The sequence below is a fragment of the Rhinolophus ferrumequinum genome, chromosome 7 (assembly GCF_004115265.2).
Source record: "Rhinolophus ferrumequinum isolate MPI-CBG mRhiFer1 chromosome 7, mRhiFer1_v1.p, whole genome shotgun sequence".
NCBI classification, from domain to species: domain Eukaryota; kingdom Metazoa; phylum Chordata; class Mammalia; order Chiroptera; family Rhinolophidae; genus Rhinolophus; species Rhinolophus ferrumequinum.
Window position 1 is genome coordinate 33,275,242 of NC_046290.1, and position 22,118 is coordinate 33,297,359.

The window sequence follows — 22,118 nt, forward strand, 5'->3', positions numbered from 1 at the left end:
ATCATTTTCTCCCATCCTAGTCTTAAACCACTATGCCATGTGTCGAGGGCATAACAAGCTGAGGTTGTCTCCCATGAGAGAAGAGTTGCAAATCCCACAAAATAATGACGCTTCATCATAGGAGGGCTTTCATCTGTAACATAGACTCATCAATGCCAGAATCCTTTGAAAACAATGAATCACTAATGGAACCAACACCTATGGAGCTGCCAAAGCAATAATTACAATTAATATTCTCACAATGCACACAAGTCAATGCACCCCTTATTACTGATGTCATCTGCAGGCCTTCTGGCAGCAGTTTTCATTGAGAATTAGTATAATTAGCAATAATCACAATGAAATTTGGGATCCCTATGGTCCTTTTACAAGATTTCTGACTCAGTCTACACAAGCCTGTAAAGTAACTTTATGTCAAGTCTGATTACACCCATTTCACAGATAATGAAATAGGTTTGTAGTTTTCTTAACATCTAGCAGGTTAATCAAGAATATCCAGATAGGTGTGCTTAATCTACCAGCCCATAAGAGGATTTTGCTCTTGATAGCTAGCCTCTGTGATCTGGAATTTCTAAATGTATTGAAATGCAAACCTTTAAACAGCACAGCTGTGCTAATAAAAATAAAATTTTTTAAAAAGTGGTGAAAGAAATGTTCCTATTCAGGGCCTCCAACAAACAATTCCACGTTTTCCGGCATGGGCCCTGGTCTTCATTCATTGAAATGAGTCCTTTTATTCCTGAGTTGGATTCTTGATGGTTGTGTTCTGGGTGACATAGTTACATATCCAATAATAAATTGTTTCCTGCAAAAATTAACTAGAAATAGATCACAGATCTAAGTGTTAGGGCTAAAATTATAAACTTGCTAGAAGAAAATATAGGGAACAAATCCTTATGGCATTGGGTTAGGCAAAGATTTTTTGAACAGTAAAAGCAAGCATGGATCAGAAAAGAAAATATTGGTACATTGGACTTCATTGAAATTTAAAATGTCTGCTTTTTAAAACATACTGTTGACAAAATGAAAAGCCATAGACTGGGAGGAAAAAAACATATACATACTCCATAATAAGAAAAACTTCATGCTTAAAAAAATAGGTAGGAATGGGACATTTACCAGTGAGGACACACCAATGACAAATAAACACAATAAGAGATGCTTGATGTTTGTTGGAAGAGAAATGCAAATTTAAACCACAATGAGATACCATCACACACCTGCTGGAATAGCTAAATTAAATTAAAAAGACTGATAATACCAAGTTCTGGTGAGGATGCTGAGCAACTAGAAATCTCATACTTTGTTAGTTGAAATGCCAAAGTGATACAGCTACTTTGGAAAACAGTTAAGCAGTTTCTCATAAAATTAAATATACACTTACCATCCAACCCAGCCATCCTATTCCTAGGTATCTATCTCCCCAAGAGAAATGAAAACGTGTGTCCACAAAAAGACCTGTATGTTAATGTTTACAGCAAAAACCTATTTATGAATGTTCATTTCAGCTTATTTAGAATAGCTCCAGACTGGAAATGCCCAAATGCTCCTCAGCTAGTGAATGGATAAACAAACTGTACACAGCCACACAGTGGAAACAAATTATTGAAGCGTACAACAATATGAATGAATCTTACAAGCATTATGCTAAGTGAAAGAAGCTAGACACAAAATGCTACATACTGTTTGATTCCGTTTAGATGACATTCTGGAAAAGGCAAATCTAGAGGGACAGAAATTAGATCAGTAGCTGCCAGGAGCTAGGGATAGGGAGAACTATAAAGGAGCAGAAGGGAACCTTTTGAGGTAAAGACCATGTTTTAGATCTTGATTGTGGTGGCAGTTACACAGCTATATGCATTTTGCAAAACTCATTGAACTGTACACTTAGAAGAGTAAATATTAAAATATGTAAATTATACCTCAAGAAATCTAACCCAAAAATGTGTTTTCTGAGCATCAACTACAACGTATTATAGAAAAGCCAATAAATTAAAGAGATGACCTTGTGCTCTGAGGGATTTGTGGTTTTAGGAGAAGGACAAAAGTAATGCTTAAAAAAATCCTCTAGACATTTCCTAAGAAGCCCCATTGCCCTCTCACGTGAGATAGTGGGTGTGTAGTATCGGTCCAGGATACTGAGAGTCAGAAAGGCACCACAGCCGTGGGCTGCAAAAGGGGCCTTGGCCAAGGCTGCCAGGTAGTCCATGTAGTAGAGTGCTGGAGCGTCATAGTCGTCGTAGCCAGCCAGCAGCAGGTTGACATGACACGGGGTCCGACAAGCTGTGTAGGATAAGTGAACAAGTGTTAGAGTATTGCAGTTGTTTTGTACAGCTGCTGTAAGAAATTACCACAAACATAATGGCTTAAAACAATAGAAATGTATACTCTCACAGCTCCAGAGGCCAGAAGTTCAACATCAGATTCACTGGGTCAAAATCAAGGTGCGGACAGGGCCATATGGCCTTTGGAGGCTCTGGGGAGAATCGTTCCATGCCGCCCCAGTTTTTGGTGCTGCATCACTCCAGTCTCTGCCTTCGTCTTCACATCACCTTTTCTTCTGCTTCTGTGTGTAAATTCTCCCTGTAAAGACACTTAACGGATTTAGGGCCCACCTGGACAATCCCATGTCAAGATCCCACACCTCATTACATCTACAAAGATCCTTTTTCCTTGTGAGGTAATATTTACAGGTTCCTGGGAGTAGGACTTGATATCTTTGGTGCCCATTATTCAGCCAACTTCAAGTAGTTAAGATGACATCACTGGGGGCAGGTGTGGTTAAGGACTGTTTGTGGAAGAGAATCTGGCTTTGAGGAATGGACTGGATTTCAACAGAGACTGAATTACTGTCAGAGGGAGTGGTCCTGACAAAGGCTTGGTGTTAGCAATCCTTTCAGCAGTAGCTTCGCTTAGATGGACTGGATGAATCCAGTCTGAAGGGTCCTGCACTTGGCTTATGCTCTATCACTGTCTTGAAATTCTTTAAATTTTATCTTTGAACTTTTGTTTCATAAGTGAAATCCAGTGGACAATGGACCGTATGCATGAGCAGAGGACAAATATGCAATATCTTTCTTTGTCCATTGTTCCTTGCCACCCTTGCCTCCCCACGTGCATAGAACATTCAAGAGCACAGAATTCCAGTAGACCCACAATGCTTGGGAGTTCAGTGAGATGCAAATCGAATACAAGGCAAGTGTTACCTATGAACAAAGGTAACTGAGTAAACAAAAGCACTAACAACACCCAGAAGCCATGCTTTCTGTTCAAACTTGGTTAGAACACAGAAAGAAGGCAATGACATTCTAAGAAACATGAACAACAAAGGAACCCTATCATATCCTTTATTACCGTATTACTCCTTTGTATTAGCCAATCATTTATGCTGAAAATGTTGACATAAAAGGAAAGAGAAAGGTGGGGCAACTCATAGTCTTGTTTCCTTCTCTACTCATCAATGTCCTTCTTTAAAAGTCTTTTAAAGTCCTTTATTCATCAGTGAGTCAAAGGTAGAGAGTGTTGATAGAATGTCTGCGTATCAAAAAGTGAAATAAAAAATAGATGAGTTAGTTTCGCACAGTTTCCACTGTCTTGGTGACAATGAAATATGAATGCATGTGCGAGCTATAAAATATGAACTGTAATTTTTGTAATTCAACATACAACTTAAATGCTCTAATGTGTGCATTTAAAACGAGAGCAAAGTTTAAATGCAAATATTCCAGCACTGAACAAAATCAAAATGAATGCTGATAAATTTTAATTTTTCTTTACTTAGAACAACAGTAAACAGCAAATAAAAAAACACCATGACAAGTTGAGAGTCCACGGAAGAAAAGAAAACCTTCATATTTTAGTACCGATAACAGCAACAGCATTATTTTTTGAAGAAGGGACCCTGCATTTTCATTTTGCCCTGAACTCCATAAATTATGTAACCAGCCCTGGTCAGATGACATAATACAGGAAGAACCAAGATTTTGTCACTCAGTATAAGAAGCAATTTAGCAGTCAGAGAGTATATCTTCCTACACTTCCAAAATCATAGCGTCATCACACCAGGCACACGATAACCAGAGCCTCTGTTCAGAGTAAGTAAGCTCCCTTTTACTGTACACTCTTTTTTACAATAAAAAAATTGTGGTGAAGTACATGTAACATAAAATGTACCATCTTAACTATTTGTAAGCATATAGTTTAGTAGTGTTAAGTATATTCACATTGTGTGCAACCAACCTCTGGAACTTTTGCATCTGCCAAAACTGAAACTTTGTACCCATTAAACAAAAATTCCCCACCAGCCTCTGGCAACCACCATAACTACTCTAGATACTGCATATAAGTGGAAAACATGCAGCGTTTGCCTTTTTTGTGTGACCGGCTTCTTTCACTTACCATAATGTCCTCAAGTTTCATCCATGTTGTAGCAGGTGATGCGATGTCCTTCATCTTTAATATTAATAACATCCGATTGTGTGTATATACTGCATTCTGTGTATCCATTTATCTGTCAGTGGACATGTGGGTTGCTTCTACCTAAGTGAGCTAATTTTAATCACAATCAAAATTTGCCCCAATTGCTTTTGACCTTGTTAGTTAACCCATCCATCTATCCATCTATGCTTTGACTCATTCCACAAAGGATTTAAGATGATTCACAGACAACTCCAATTTAAAAAAAGACAGAGAGAGATTCATAGCAAATGTAAAATGTGGGTGACAAAATAGTAAAGCAGGGCCCATTAGAAATTTGGCTTCCAAAGTTTTCTAAAAGCTGCACCCACAACGTAGCTAGATTGACCTGGAACCATTGATTCTCATTTGGGCTTCCTTAACTTTTTCATGTCATGGTACATACAGAAAACAATAATATTTGCATGGCATACGGGGGAAAACTGAAGACTGAGGGAACCAGCATTTCAGGCCCCACTGTGCCCTGCTCCACTCAGGCCAGTGGCTGCCATGCATTGCATGAGAAGCTCTGCCAGCTTACCCCTCTGGAGGGATCTTGATTTGCCACGAGCTGCATATTTCAATTGTCTGTAAATGACCCAAACTGTAATTTCTATCTCCAACAAAGAAATTGTGAAGTAGTCGAAAGCACCCATTGGAGCAGAATGACTAGAGTTGCTTCTGTTTCTGTCACCAGTTCTATGACTGGGCAAGTTACTTAATCTCTCTGAACCTCAGTTTCCTTGTTTGTTAATATGATTACAAATACCTTACAGGATTACATAATAACTAAAGGTAATGCTTCTTAAGCACCGAATACACGCCAGACCCACAGTTGGCACCCCAAAACATTATTCCACATAGTGAAGCAGCTCAACAGAACTTTCAGTTTCTAGTTCCTTCCTTCCTTCCTTTATTGATTCATTCATATGAACAAATATTGATTAAGTACTTACCTTGTGCCAAATACTTCCAGGTTCTGGGGATACACCTGGTAACTAGAGGTATACTAGAAAACTTCTAATCAGGCTATACAACAAAGTGTCTACTTTTGGTGAATCACTTCAACTTCCTGGGCCATTGTATCAGTCAGCTCTCACTAGTCTGTGGTATAAAATGAGCAACGCTAATATCTCAGGGATTTAGAAATACATTTATTTCTTGCTCATGCTATATAAGGGATGGGGAATTGGCTGCAGCTCAGTTTCACGCCAAAACCAAGACTAAAGGTGCCTCCGGGATATACTCTTCTCATGGTGGAGGACTGAAACAAGAGGACCTCAGCCAAGCAATGCGATTGCATTGATCATTTCTGCTCTGAAGCAAACACCATTTCCACCCAAAACTCCACCAGACAATGCAGCTCACATAGCCATGCCCATAAGCGATGAGGCAGGATGAGGGTAGGAGGAAACAAATAATACTGAACAAAAACACAGTCCCCCACTGTCAGTTTTCTAATTTATAAAATGAGGATGTTACGCTAGAGTTCTCTATTCCCTTCCAGTTCTATATTTGGTGATTCTACGATTTAACAGAGAAGAGAGAAGTTTAACTGTTACATAGTTGAAGGAGCTGAGAGTCACACTGCTGTTCTGCCACATTAAACACAAAATGTTGAACAGGGAGGACGTATATTATCTATAAACCGAATCACTCTTCTGCAGAGAAACACAAGGATAAAAATAACGTACTCCAACATGTCACTGAAACTGTTTTCCCACTTTGTCCCCTTAGGTCTTTATGAATGTCACCATACACATCATAGCTTTTAAAGATGACAGGTGTGTCCTAAGAACTGTATGGGCCCTGACTTTCTCTAAATAAAATAATATTAAAATTGTAATGCACTTGAGGGAGGGGCTTGCCACTTTAAAAACCTCAGTAATGAATCTTTTAATAAGGTACAAAATTATTTTCAACAATTGATCTTCTATAATCAATTCCTTACAAATATAAATTTTAACTTAGTGTCAGTCTGAGAAAAGGATTGGGACAAGATAACCCACCTCAAATAAGTTGGCCATTAGACCTATTAAAGTCTGTATTAGGGGCCTTGTTTCAGCCTCCAAATGTAGCTTGTAAACGTCCAGGCTCCTATAGACTCATTCATTACTGCCTCAGGTACTGTGCACTGAATGAAGAAAAAAATAATGTCCATTATAGTGTTACAAATGGCTGTAAATACTGCGGACCTATTATGTGGCAAATGTTTTGCTGTGGCTTTACATGTGCAGTCTTTGCTCTCACCATATCTCTGCAAGGTGAATATTACCCCAATTTTCCCAATGAGGAAACCAACTTTCCTCGAGGTTCAATAATTTGCCTAACTCCTTAATAACAGAGCATATTTTAAACCCATGCTACCGTGATGCCCGTGTCCAGTCCATCCTGCTGAAGAAGAAAACCAGAAAACCATTTTCTATTACCTCTTTCTGCCAGGAAGATGGAAGGCTAAAGAGCTTTTTCTTTTCTTTGTATTTCCAAAATCATCCAAAATCATCCTGTCAAAATCATCATTTTGCCTCCCTGGAGGATGAGCGCTATGATATTCTGAAATTTCTACATGCAAATATGGGAGGACGAACTATATTGGACTGTAAGGGATGTGGATACCTTGCTGTGTGCTTGGGATGGAATTTTGATTGAACAGGTCAACTGGAACCATTTTCCTATATGTATGAAGAGTATGCCTCATGAAAAAACTGCCCTTAGCTCTCCTTGGTGTTAGTTTTAGTTTGACTCCACCGGCTACCTGTTCAGTGGGTAGGGATGCGAGTCCCAGACCCCCCCGTTTTGAGTGCTGATGTGTACTAATTATACGGTCTCCTTGAGGTGGGAATGAACTGAGGACTCAACAGAAGTAAATAGCTTTACCTTCTGGCTAATAGATGAGAAGAGTCGCCCCATCACATCAAAGGTCTACATGTTCATCCGCCTACAGTGGGCTGTAGCCATCCATCTGCAATGTCACTAACTGCAGCCCATCCAGCCACATCTGGAAAAGTTAAGTGAGCTGCAGAGCTGACAAGTGTTGGGGAATGCTTTCAGCACCGCATATTGACAATAGGCTAAGAGTTTTTCTCCCCCTATTTGCAACAAGCCGAGTAAGTTCTTTGAAAGTTAAAGCTTCAAGTTTTAGGGAAGTTACTGAAAATATGTACAGAAAGATATATAGTACAGCAACAGCAATTCTTTGAAATGTCAGATATGACAGGAACAGAAGGGTTAATGAGACCCATAAAAAGGGTGACCAGTCCAGGGGAAACTAGGGGAATACATGAAGGGCTCAGTGTGTGCACCCTGAAAGGACAGATGCTTTTGGTATCCCTAACACATACTACACGACTCTCTGTTTACCACCGAGTCTGAAAACCCTCTGAAGAATGGAGCATATGCACTGTCTGAAGGACAGCACAGCTACCCTTAGATCGATCAGTAACTTTTCTGAGTGCCCTAGGTGGGTTCAGTTTCCTATGTCACAATTCCCAACAAGCTCCTCAAATCCAGAGCTATGTCTGAAAATGTGATTTATTTGTTTATTTTTGTAGCTTTGACAGCCTTGAGCACAGTGCCACATGGAAGATACTTCATAGCGAACCCTTCTTGCTCTAATTTGGCAGGAGATATGAGCTGGTACAGGGACAACGGAAGTACAAAGATAACCCTGGGGTCATTCTAGTCATTCTCTTCCATAAGCTCCTCCACTAAGCAGAAGATTCTCTATCATTCTAAAGCCTTCTCAAGTGTTGTTCTCACTCACCATCTGTCTATAGATGCTTTCTAATGAAATAGTGATTTTTTAAAAAATTTATCTTTTCTCCATGGAGCCCCAAAGTTCATAGCATCTCCTTGCTTATATGGCCTTATGGAGAATTTGAGGAAAAAGGAGGTATGTGGCAGGGAAGGGTGGCAAAAACATTCCTTTGCCTTGCTACAGCTTTAGGCTGTACCTCCATAGTGCCTTGGGCTCTTGTACAGGTCCCCCTTAAATCTCTTAGATCCTTGCTCAACCTCTGAGTTCCCCATTTTCTTCCTGCTGTTCTGTGTCTCCCTTAACGAAAGACTCATTTGGAGAAACTTTGCCATGGTCTACCTCCCCCCACCCCGCTGGGAATTCATTGATAAGGCCATTTTCAGAGGTGAATGCTCCAGTTAGGGCCTGGCTGTTCACATCAATTCAAGAAAGGGAGGTGTGGTGAGAAGCCCAGTAAAGCAAGACCTTCCCTTTTGCACACACTAAGATTCTTTTTAGGACAGCTCAGTATGAGCCGCTTTCTTTTCTAGAAAACTGTGGGGAAGCATGGCTATCTGATGGGAGCAATGCTTGCATGGAGGCTCAGTACAGGAGCAGAAAGGGGCAGAACTAGGATTCAGATCCGGATCACCTAACCCAGTTCACCAGTAGTTTCACATCACTCTGCCCAGCAGAGCGTGTGTAGTGCCCTTCGCTCCTGCGTACAAAGGTGAGCTTGGGAAGGTCTGAGCAATCCCCTTTGTATATCTATTTTCTTATTGAATCTCAGGATAGTGTTTTATATGAAGAAAGGGTTTCACAGTGAAAGAAAGGTTGTCTTGTCTACACCATGTTACCTCCAATTTTAGGAAGATTCTACTAAGGTAAAGTCTGGAAGCTATTCTCAGGTAGCTCTATATGAACTAAGTCCTTACTAAGACCATTTATCCCAAAGAACTAAGAACTAAGACCTTTGTATCCAGAAAGCATTATTGTAATACAAGGTGTTTACACTTGGGTCATTGGCGCTCACACACGTTCCTGGCCCCCTGAATGACTGAAGTCTTATTCACCATTTTGCTATTTCTGATGGATAGTGTTGAGCTCTCAATATTTATTCTCCACAAGAATAGCAAAAACGGTTCTAAGTGTGGGCTCTGGTCAGGCAGTCTGGGTGTATGCCGTACTATGTAACCTTGGGCAACTTAACAAACAAACAAATACACAAAAAGAACAAAACAAAAATGCTTTATGTCATAGGGCTAAAGATTAAGTAAGTTCACATATTGACAGCACATAGTAAGTGCTCAATCAATATGTGCTGTTATCATTATTATTGATGGGGTCGTTGTTATTTGAGGGATCCATGCGGAGGTCTGGCATCATCTTCTGAACAGAATAGACTCAGCCTCATAATCAAAATGCTTTAAACTCTTGGCTTAGATGAGTAAATTCTCTTAAGCGATGGGGTTTAGGATAGAGCTGGACCCACAGCAGAATAAACCTGGTGGACTCAGCACTTCACCCCTAGAAAGGAGGGAGCTGGTGAACGAGCTGGTGGAGGAGCGAACAACGGGAGCCAGAAGCGCTGTTCTCTCGACATCAGGCAACTGCAGTCTTTGGATCTGTTATAGCTGGCTCAGCGAAAACCCCATTTCCAATTTTCACACTATCTGTAAACGTTTAATTTGAACGGCTTTCCTATTTGATATCAAACATGTGAGAAAAAGAAAATCTCATCCGCTCATTAGTGCTGTGCCAGACTTCCACGGGGACATGGCGGCGACCGGAACTCAGCAGCTGCGCGGAGACCTCAGTAGGATTTCTCAAATGGCTGAATGGAGAGCAATACATCAGCCTACTGAAATCTCACATGCCATTTGGTTTAAATATTAAAGTTCCTTTGAGGTGAAGTAAGTCTTAGAACCAGAAGGAAGGTAGGTTTACAGTCTGTTAGTCTGGGCTCCAAATGATGAGACTGTCACAAAGGTACCTCTTTTTGGCCAGGGAGGTCACTGCCAACCCCAGATCTCTCCAGCTCTACTTACCATTCAGAACTGGACTTTCACATCTCCGTCAGCCTTTGTCCAAGGCTGCTCAACCCCACAAGCTAGACTGACAGACCATCAATAGAAACATAATGCAAACCACAAATGCAAGGCATATATGTCATGTAAAATTTTCTAGTAGCAACAGTAAAAACATAAAATAAAAAGAAACAGGCGAAATGAACTTTAATAATATATCTTATTTTACCTCATATATACAAAATACTGTCATTTCAATAAAAAAATTATTAACAGGATAAATTACCTTTTTTTTTTTTTTGGTACTAAGTCTTTGAAATTTGGTGTGTATATTGTAGCATACCTCAGTCTGGACTAGCCACTTTTCAAGTGCTCAGTGGCTACTGTATTGGACAGTGCAGGTCTAGACTCTAGACTAGACCAATTCCACACAGTGCATTATATCTTAAAACAGAGGGCCAGTGGTGAAAACACCCAACAGAGCCTGAGGAGGGGTCTCGGGTGGCTGAGAAGAATCGGGAGGGCCCTGTGAAACAGAATCTGTCACCGCAGTTCTTTTGAAGTGCATTTGCTTGCAATAACTTCTATAAACATCATTGGCTCTCTCCCCTTTGTTTCACAGTTCGGGGACCCAATTTATCTCTGACGGAGGAGAGTATTATTTTCTCAGCTGCAAATCATGTTAATTGGGCAGCAAATCGACAGGAATGTGGAGTAAACACCCCTAATACCTTTAATGCTTTTGATGACTTTTCCAGCCCCCTACAGTAGATACTGTATTGAAGGGGGGTAGCAGCCCTGACCCCTGCTAAGGATGACCAGTGTCTACATACTGCAGGGAGGGGGGTCATGGATGCATCCTAAAGGGAATGCATTTCAAAGTTCTGATCCTTTGTCTTTTGCTTTTATTTGACCCTCAGATAACTTGGATCATTTGGCCAGAGTAAGTGCAGAAAGGCAAGTTACCAGGGATCCTCTGAGACAAGTGTGCAGTGCATAGTGACATTTGATTAAAGCACTCATTTCTTTTCAGGGAAGTCATTGTGTCAGTTGCTTTTCCTTCTCTAACACTGGCCATTTTTAAACTCTTGAATCACTGGAGGCCTAACCAACTCTACAGGATGATGAGGTCTTTCTTTTCCAAAGCGGAAGAAGGAGGATTATGAAAAGCAGGGAAAGGGGAAGCGGTGGAATGCAGACCCAATCCCAGGCAGACCAATTTTAGGAACAAATACCTATGTAAGTTGAAGACCTAGAAATTGGTTTCCATAAAACTATCTTGCCTTGTATGCACTGGAACGTCTTTCTGCAGCCCACGGATAGGTGTATGTCGTTGGATGCCTGCTAGCCTAGAACATAGCAAAACTTTCTCACTCAAGTCTTCAAATGGTTTTCTTCAGAGTCCTCAGCACAGCCCTGTCCCCTTTCTCAGGTCTAGAGCCTCATTCCGTTTCCAGAAGGCCCCTTTATATCTCAACAGGGATGACACAGACACTTGGCACTCAGCATCCCAGACTACAGAGGACCTGGGTGCTCACATCCCAGAGCAATGGCCAGCCGTGACTTTAGGAAGGACATGGCTGATGTAGGTTGAATTTAACAGCTCCTGGACAAATTTCCTTAATGCTAATTCACCATAATCGCTCACCTTCCGCCCTCTGCTGCCCACAAACACTACAAGGCTGATGGTTAGAATCACCCAGGCAGTCTGTTAAAATACAGATTCCTGGGCCTCCCACTCATAGATACTCTGATTTAGTAGATCTAGGAGCATGGCCCAGGAACCTGCATTTGTAGGACTACTCAGGTTATTTTTATGCATGTCTACAGACCGCATCTTTCCAAGCCCTATTGGATACCTGCCGGAATAATGTTCTCAATGTCAAGAGTGTCATGGTTCCAGCTCCTTGACATATGGGCAAGAAGGAGTCAGTTGGGAGTTTGAGAAATATCAAAACCAAAATCTCCTCCCAACCCAGAAAACACCTCTGTAAATGTCGAAGTGTCATGTCAACATCCGGGTTACAATCAGGGTCTAATTATTTTTCTGTGGATTCAAAAGGTAGGATGATGATTTTGCAGTTGTGTTCTGTCAAAGGAAATGTACACTTGCATCTTTCTGATCCCTAGTGGAGACAACCAGATTATCAAAAAAAGCTTTTTTCCCCCCAAACATTTTAAAGACCACCTTAGAGGGCAGCCAGACTTTGTCCTGGATGAACAATGCCAGGTGCCTTCTCACTACATTGCCCCCACCTGGGAAGCATCAAAGGGATAACTGTACCGGATGGCCTCCTTCTAGCAGTTTCTTATGCTTTGTAACACGTAACCCTGCTAGCCTGGCCATAGTTAATAGGTCTATGGATACTTGCCCAATCTGGACTCAGCCATCCATAAAATGGCAGTGACTCATGAGCAATCAGCCTCCCAGGAGTACCCCACACTAGAGAATGACTGGTATAACTTCCTTTGAGGAGTCTGCGTGTGCCACAGAAAGAGGAAGTCAGCTAAGTGGAGGCAGGTGGCGTAAAGCACACACAGCAACGCTGTGTCAGCATCACCATGTGGTGGAACACCAGAGTGAATGATGGCAGTAACTAACAATATCCTCTGTAAGAGCTAATAATTATAGTGATTATAAGCTAACATTTATTAAGCACCTGCTATGTGACAGGCAAGGTGCTAAGATTTTTATTTATAGCATTTCATTTAATCCTTACAAAGACTCGATGGTTATTTGATATCAATTGTTAATATTCTCATTTTACAGATGAGGAAACTGAGCCTTGGAAAGGTTAACAACTTGCCATAGTCAGCAAGTGTTAATGCTGGAATTCAAACCTAGTTAATTTCAGAACCCACCTGTGTATGTATTAAAGGTAGGGCTGGCTATATCACTTGGAGGGCCCCGTGCAAAATGGGGCTGCTTGTTCAAATAGCTGGGGAAAAAATGCCATTAATATAAAGCCTTTTCCTTTCCTTGAAGATCTTGATGTTGACTGGCCATGATGATTTGCATTGGCTATTTAATGCCATTCTAGGTCAACAAAAATTATTTACATAAATTTTACCATTCATCTTTACATTGTGCAATGCCACTTTTAAGTGCCAATTTTAACTCATATGCGGAATCATTGATATTAGACAATTTGTATTTCACAGCTTATATAATGCTTTTGTGTTTTGCACAAAATGAACTCATCTGTTTTTATTTCACTTCTTGAAACACACACATTCCACCAGCTCTCTACCTTTGATTGCTGATGAGTAAGGAAGGACTGAAAAAGAACTGAAATTATGGGTTTACCTATGTACCCCTTCCATCTTTGTCATTATTTTCAGTGTAAGTGGTTAGCAAATATAGGAAAGAAAAGGATATGATAGGTTTTGAAGGACAGCAGAATTTACCACTGCAAAATATATCTCTGGTATAAGGATTGTTTTAGGCTCGTTGTTTTCAAGCAACAGCACACACAGGAGAAGAATATACCCTTTTGTAAGGGAAATTTAGATTTATAAAGAAAATCTTCATTTGTATGGATATGTCCCTCTCTGTACCAGGAAGAGGAGGATGACTAAATTTCTAGAAACTCATCAATAGAGAAGGCAACTGACCTAAATCTGCACAACCTGACTCTTGTTTACTGTGCTTTGCCTGATAACCTGCCATACCCGACTTCCCTCATCCCTCAACATCTTCTTTTGTCTTTATCTGGAGATGGTACTTAAGGTGGTAGCTTGGGTCATTTTGGGGAGTTACTCAGTTTTCCTGGGCATCTTCCGTGTATACAGGAGGTATACATGTTATTAAATTGTTTGTTTTTCTCCTGTCTTTTATTACAGGCAGACCTCAGCCAAGAACCTAGAAGGGTAGAGGGAAATTATTTTTCCCCTTTGCAGGTTCCTTGATTGCTGCTATTCCTTAGAATGCCATTTGCCTTCTGTCTGTATTTGAAGCAAGTTCAGGTTTAAACGGAAAGCATGGCCTCTGAGGAATGTCAGCACTCTCTTGTTCCCCGTCATAGACTTAAGATGCTTACCTTTTACTTTGTTTGAGATCACTTACATCCTGGATCCACTGGGCTTCTGTGCTAATGGACATTGGGAACGCTACATATGAACAGGCAGGCAAATACACGCATCCTGTGGCATCTCCTTTGCTCGCAGGCAGCCTCCATTGTCCCATTGAATTTCACTTACAAAACACAAGTTCAAAGACACAATTATTAAGAATTTCAGGAAGGTGACAGCAGAGCATTAAACCAAGCACAGGGTCCTTCTGAGGGCGAGACACCATGTCTATGTACCAGCTGCACACCTGTGGAGCTGCACCTGACCGAGGGGATGGTTAGTAGAGTTTTTGTCACCTAGATGCTGTTGCACAATGTAAAGTACTACTACGTCATGAAAAATACTGTTCCAGTTACCCCAATAGCCCAGCTATGCAGCCTCAGAAATGCCTACCTTATTTGTTGGTGGGTTTATTCATTGGCCTATAAGTAAACCCCATTATCTGAGGCAACTTGAGTGTCTTCAACAAGACACTTTCTGGGTGGCCTGTGGGGCTCCTTGGACCTTTGGACCTCTTCCATGGGTGGATAGCAACAGCACCCTGCAGAACCCTACTCATCCCCCTGGCATCGTGGAATTCACCTACTCCACCTGTGGAGGCAGTCCAATCCTGTCTGCTTTGTTCTGGTTAATGGGGCAGGGAAGAAAGGGAGGGAGGCTGGTTCTCAAATTTTCTCTCCATTACCCAAGTCCCTCAGTTTGGTCTCAATAATTTCATTGTTGTTCCCATTGACAAATGTTTTCCTGCCACACCTTTCATCTTATCTCATGTATTCTTCTGCAATAATACCTGCAACCATCCTAGGGCTTCCCTCTTCCAACCCACCCTCTCCCCAGGTTACTCTTCCTAAATAACTGTTTTGATTATGCTATTCTTCTTAAAAACATTCATTGGCTCTCCACTGACCCCTAGATTTTCTCCAAGTTCTTTGTCCTGGCATTCAAGGCTTTCCACAATCTGACCTCAACCTACCTTTCTGTTTGTTTTCATTCTTTCCTTTTGGACAGGAGAGTAACATGTATGAACCTTGCCTCCTTTGTGCTCGTATTTTTCCTTCCTTCCCCTCCTTCCACAGTCACTTTATATACAATGGACTCATCCTAAGTACATGGTGTTTATTTATAAATCTTTCCACCCCACAAAAACATATATAATATATATTGCACGTCTACCCTGTGGTCCACACCATGTAATATGTGGTTGGGAAGTGTTTGAGTTAAACAATTTAGCATACAGAATTAAATAGTAGTCACTTCTTTCACTTCCTCAGAAAGTTATGAAAGCTATGTTTTATTTGTTCATTTGAAGTAAGTTATCACAGAAACAATTCAAAAGATTTCATTTTCTACCTATTAAATCAGGATAGAGTAAAATAATTCAAAAGCCCAATTTCGCAAGATAATAGAGAAATAGGAACCAGCATCTAGTCACTGGAGGGAATTGTGGATTGATACAGCTTGGGAGGGCAATTTGAGAATACGTTTTAAAAACCTTAAAAGTGTTTATGCCTTTGACCCTGTAATTCTACTACAAAACCCGTAATTTCACTTGTAAGTATTTATTCTATGGGAATCATCAAGAAACGTGCACAAATATTCTTCTAGAAAGACATTTAAACAGAAATCCACATACCTAATAACAAGGAATGAATTAGATAAATAATTTGTTAAATGTTAAGTAGCCATTAAAAACCATGTTTTAGGAAAAAACATCAACAACATGGCAAAATGCTCCAAATATATCAGTAAATAAAAAGCATGTTCCAAAACATGCTAATAGGCATAGTATGAGCCCAATGTTATAAAATTACCTGTGAATAGAAAAGAGATTAAAAGGATACACATCACAACATTAATGTGATTCTTTTTTAGGATTACCGTTTTCTATTTTCTCCTTTATATAATCTTTGCATTTTGCACAAGAATATGAATCACTTTTAGAGTCATTGATGAAAAAACTCGGCTTTATGAAAAAATCCCTATGGAAAAAATTATATTAGATTTAAAGTCCTTGTCTCAAACTTGAAGTTGTCAGCCAGTCAGCAATATTCATGAAATGTCCTGTATTAAGTGCTGTAAAGATTTAAAAAGGCAACAAAAGACATAAGTACTGCCTTTCTGTGATTTATAAGCGAATGATGACATAGAAAGCACTACAAAGTGACTTCTAAAGAAATAAATATTTAAATAGCAAATATTTAGCTCTGAAAACCAGATCAAAATTATTTTTAATTGGTTTTACCTTTCTCTAGTACATACAGTCCATTGCCGTACACGTAATATTCATCCAACCAATGAATATTATTGGGAAAAAAAACCAATTATTTTTTTTAATAAGTTTTTTTTTTTTAATTTTTATTGGGGAATATTGGGGAACAGTATGTTTCTCCAGGGCCCATCAGTTGCAAGTTGTTGTCCTTCAATCTAGTTGTGGAGGGCGCAGCTCAGCTCCAAGTCCAGTCGCCGTTTTCAATCTTTGGTTGCAGGGGGTGCAGCCCACCATCTCATGTGGGAATTGAACCGGCAACCCTGTTGTTGAGAGCTCGTGCTCTAACCAGCTGAGCCATCCGGCCACCCCCAATCAGTGTTTGTTGAATGAATAAATAAGTGAACGGGCAGTTGAATGGCAAACAACTGAGGTTTTGGAGGTCACTGGAGCTGTGTTGACCTGGTTTAGAAAATCTCCATGACCAGATGAGGACGGACTTCCGAGACTGATGTTTTTGTAGCCATTATATAACTTCATTGGTTGTAAAGGCTCACCATTTATATCTTCCAACCTACCTCAGCTGTTTTTTTTTGTTTTTAGTTAAAATTTATTGGAGTGACAATTGTTAGTAAAGTTACGTAGATTTCAGGTGTACAATTCTGCAATACATCATCCATACATCACATTGTGCTACCTCAGCTCTTAAAGAGTTTTATATCTAAGAAATATCAAGGGAAAATTGCTTCAAACATACAGTACTGGAATCAAAATTGTCACGATTTATTGAATGTTTTATGCGTGCCAGGCACTATGAGAAGCACTTAACATGCATGATGTTATTTAATCCTCACAATAACCCTTTGAAGTAGGGTTATTATCTTCACTGTGGATAAGAAACTGAAACACAATTAAATGATTTGTCCAGTGTCATGTGAATAGCAGGGAGTGGAGCCGAACTGTAAAGCCAGTTCTGGTTGACTCCAAAAACTGTGGGATTAGTCACTATGCTACAAACTTCCTTCTTGGAACCAGGAAACAAATTTTCACTGGTGATTCACATGCTAGATTAACACAACTTTTTTATTTTCCCCATTTTCTTTTCCTTGGTATTCATTTTAGCTATTCTGGTGAGTGTATAGTGCCATCTCACGATAGCACCTCACTTAATAAGGTTTCTGGCCATTTGGATATTCTCTTCCTTTGCTTGTTCAAATCCTTACTAATTTTTCCATTAAGTTGATTGCTTCCCGCCCCCTCCCTTGATTTGAGTAGTTCTGAATCTATTCTGGCAACAGACTTGGTTTTGTGTTGCAAATATGTCCTATTCTGTGGCTTGTTTTTTCACTGTCTTCACTTTCTCTTTGCCTTCTTTCTTTCGATATCTTTTTCTTGGGGAAAAGTTTAGTTAGACATTCAGAACCTCGGTGTCTCCATCATTTGACTTCAACAAGTTGTCACCCATGGCCAGTCTTGTTTCAATCTCACCTTCTTCTGTTCCTCTCTCTACCTAATAGATTATTTTGAAATAAATCTTAAGCACCATTATATTCCATCCATAAATATCTCAGTATGTGTCACTAATAGATAAGGACTACTTTAAAAAATACACAACCACAATTCTATTGTCACACCTAAAATATCCTGGTAATCAATGCTTCCATAGTTTGTGAAATAGTCAGTAAGTGTTTACATTTCTCCAATTGTCTCAAATTTCATTTTTACATTTTGGTAGTTTGAGCCAGAATTCAGATAAAATCCATACCATGCAACTGTTTGATAGAGCTCTTAAGACTCTCTTATTTATAGGTTTCCTCCCCCTATTTCTTTTCTCTTCCTGACCATTTATTTAAGAAACCAACTCATCTGTTCAGTCAAGTTTCCAATAGTCTGGATGTTAGTTATCACATCACTGGGTGTGATTGAAAATACTTCTCTGGTCTTGTATTTTCTGCAAATTGTTAGGTCTAGAGGCTTGATTAGACTCAGGTTCAATTTTTTTTTTTTTTTTTTTTTTTGGCAAGAATACTTCCTAGGTGGTATTGTATACTTCTCTCAGGCAGTATGCAATTCTTGGTTGTTTCCTTCTTTGTGATGTGAGCAGACACGGAAGACCACTGCTCGGATCCATTGTTTCACTAGGGGCAGGACCTCGGATTATAAACCATACATTTTAATTAATCTCTGGTACTCTGTGACTTCATTGGATCCTGCTTCTTTTACCTAAAGGTTTGGGATGACTTGAAATTCACAAACTGAATGGAAATAGAGAAGTTTTTCTTTCAGTTTATTTTTTTGATCCTGCCTGGATACCCAAGCCAGTGAACTGGAGAGGGATATGTTATGCTTCTCTGAGAGGCACATAGATTACAGGGCTTGGGACTGGTGAGGGAAAAATAGTATGGACTTTAGGTCTTCAAGGAAATGAGAATGGTGTTGGTACAGGTTTTCAAAAGCATTCTACATCCAAAATGTATTAGCTCCTGTGAAAGGACCAACTTTGCTCAAGTACCATCTTGGAATAAATGATGGGTTTAAAGAGGTCTCTCCAAGGTCCAATACTTAATGAGGAAATCAACGCAACCTCCTGAAATCCAGTGGAAACACCCTGCCACTGACGAGGTAAAAAGTCCAGGGGGTTATATACTTACAGGTTACTGCCTCTGTCTGGGCATGTAAATTGTGGCTTGCTGTTTTACACAGCAGCCTTTACTGTTAGGTCGGATAAAACAGAGAAGATTGCCACTGAATAAGAATTTGGGTCTTGGTGATTCATCATTCAACCTTTCAAGTATCGATCATTTGTCAGATCCACAGACAGAAGGATGAAACCAAGCTGTTCTAGAGAAGGAGGTAAAAAGCCCTCTGAATACCGAGAAGATAAAAAGAATAGGAGGTGACTGACAAGGTTTGGTTTTGGCACTCAGAAATCACTTTTGTGTGCTAGACGCGTGCTTCGTTGTTGCAGCAGTTAAACAGCAGAATGAAAGGTGCGAGCCTTACAGAGTTTGATTTAGAAAGATGCTAAAAAGAGGCAAAGTCTTTTCCGTTGTACATGTTTGTTTAGATTTCTACTTTTATTAATGATCTCAAAAGAAACTAAACAGCACTCAAAGACAATTTTACATTTTAAATGATTAAATTAAATCAGGAATGAGGACCAAAGAAAATACTAAAAAATCTAGTGGGTCAAATTAAATTACAGTTTTAACATAACAGAAGGTTCCCCCAAATAAAAAACATTCTCTAGGGTCACAGAAATAATCCAACTTAACCAAGTGCTACAGGAATTAAAGTCCTACAAAGGTAGGGACAAAGTCTGTGCTGTTTACTGCTGTATCTCAAGCATCTAACATAATGCTTGGTACATAGTAGGTGTTCAACAAAAACATACGGAAAGAATGAATAAATTAAAGCTCTAAAATTAAAACCAAAACGTTCCAGTTGTGAGATTAAAAACCTATAAAAAGAACAATGGTAAATTGAGTCTTGCCCAGCTGTCATTTGCAAAATCCTGTCAAAGCTGCTTAATAAAAGTGTGGGGTTGATACACCCCATGTCTAGAAAGTTGTAAAACAACTGGAGAAGGTCCAGAGCCAAATCTGACTTGCTCCAGATTATAGAGAATGACAGCCAGACCTACTGTTTGCATTCCTGTCTCTGCCTTTTGGTGAGCAGTTTCCGTTCCAACAAAATCTTCTAATTTTTAATTTATTCTGATACTTATATGTCTAATGATTTCATATCACATCATACTAGTCTGGCCTTCAGGGTACTGTTGACATGCATTTTCCTGATTGCCCTTTACATATATTATACACAAACCAGCCAGGAATCATTCTTCTTGACATGAGCCTCTCAGGTGCGAACTGTAGTTTCCCTTCTCTCCAGAAACTGCCTTCTTCACAGACTGCATTTACAAACAGCTCCCCGGCAGCCTCCCCGTCACCTACCTCTTCAGTACGCTTGTCCAGACATGGAGTGCATCATTAGGCCCGGTCTTCCAGCCATTCCATTGCTTGCAAAGCAATTATTTATAGGCGTTTGGTCTTTCGTCTGACATCTGTTTGATGCTGGAGCTCCAGCCTTTGTCTCAATGAATCACTTGTCAGCAAAGGTTATGGCATTCCAGGCTGGATTTCACACCTACAGGAAGGGTTGCCTGTGATGTGAGTGATCTCAGGCTTGTTTGAATCGGCCAGCTCCCCCACCTCACCGTACCCCATGGGGAAACAGGGAACTGAGACCAGGGAACGTGATGCTTATTCAAGACTTATTTTCATTTGTCAGAGTGTACCCTGTCCCCATGCATGTGAGCCAGGCTCTCCTCTCCCGGGACAACATTGTAAACTCACCTCTATGGTTGGAATGTTGCTGCTAGAAAAAACTAGGCTGAAGCGTCTGTGTAGAATATTTTGAGAACATTAGAATAAGTGGGAGAGATTTGTGAACAAAAAAAGAATTCATTATTTTTTGGTAGTTTGCAGAAGATTATTTTTTAAAGTGCAATTTGGTGGCTGTTTCCAAGTTGGTCCATAGTTATAGAAATATCTACTAGAGCAGTGTGTGTGTGTGTGTGTGTGTGTGTGTGTGTGTGTGGCGGAGGGGTAGGGCAGGGCATGGGGAGTCAGACTGGGTCATAAACCAGGCTAAGTCAAGCAAGGCACTAATGGAGAAGTCCCTTCCCTTACTCTCCAAACAGGGTACTGGTGACCTCACTGACCTTACCACATATACCGTGTTTCCCCGAAAATAAGACCTAGCTGGTCAATCAGCTCTAATGCGTCTTTTGGAGCAAAAATTAACATTAAGACCTAGTCTTATTTTACTATAAGACCGGGTATAATATAATATAGTACAGCACAATACAATGCAATATAATATAAGACCGAGTCTTATATTAATTTTTGCTCCAAAAGACGCATTAGAGCTGACTGTCCGGCTAGGTGTTATTTTCGGGGAAACAGGGTATATGGTGCGTGAGTGAAGTTGCTTTAAATCACAAAGCCTGAACTATTTCCTTTAAAAAGTGATTAATTCATATACAGCGTCCCACGGAAACTGCCACGAGAACTTGAGCAGAGCAGGAACAGTGGGCGCAAGCTAAGCCTGAGTACATTGTAACTGACCTTTCTAAACCAGCACCCAGTGAATAGAGCTTGCCTCAGGGAGCAGAGATGGAGCCAGGTGAGGATAGAGAAAATCTGTTTTGTAAAGAAAGGAAGATAAGGCGTATGTTGAAGAGATTCTTCTTGGTGCCTTTTAAATTCTTTGCATTGGTTTCACAGAGGCACTTTATGAAGAGTTTGTCATAAACAGATGAACCCCCCAGGATGAAGTCAGAATTTACAGCTCCAATGAAACAGTAGGTGCAAAGAAAGTTTTTCATTTAGCTTTTAATTCAAAGAGAATGGGAAAGGGGAGGGAGGACTGATGTCCCAACTGAGGCTTCTGGGTCTTACAAAGTTCCTTTTCATGTTCCTAAATCAGTGCAAGGGAGGGTGGAGTAGGGTGCCAAAATGGGGGCTCATCAGTCACTTCATGCATCTGAGTTGGAAAACCTTTACCCCTGAGATGCAAATCATTTAATCATGCTGACTCAGTGGAGACCAAAAGTTGTGAA

At 40.2% G+C, this 22,118-nt stretch overlaps 1 long non-coding RNA gene across 1 annotated transcript; it reads right to left on the bottom strand.

Moving 5' to 3' along the window:
• Nucleotides 1-1,560: 1,560 nt before the first annotated feature.
• LOC117025231 (uncharacterized) lies at nt 1,561-21,212 on the bottom strand. Its single transcript, XR_004423568.1, has 4 exons — nt 20,449-21,212; nt 14,259-14,413; nt 2,389-2,583; nt 1,561-2,283 (listed from the first exon to the last, which is right to left on the bottom strand). It is a non-coding gene; the product is annotated as an uncharacterized LOC117025231 (long non-coding RNA).
• Nucleotides 21,213-22,118: the final 906 nt, after the last annotated feature.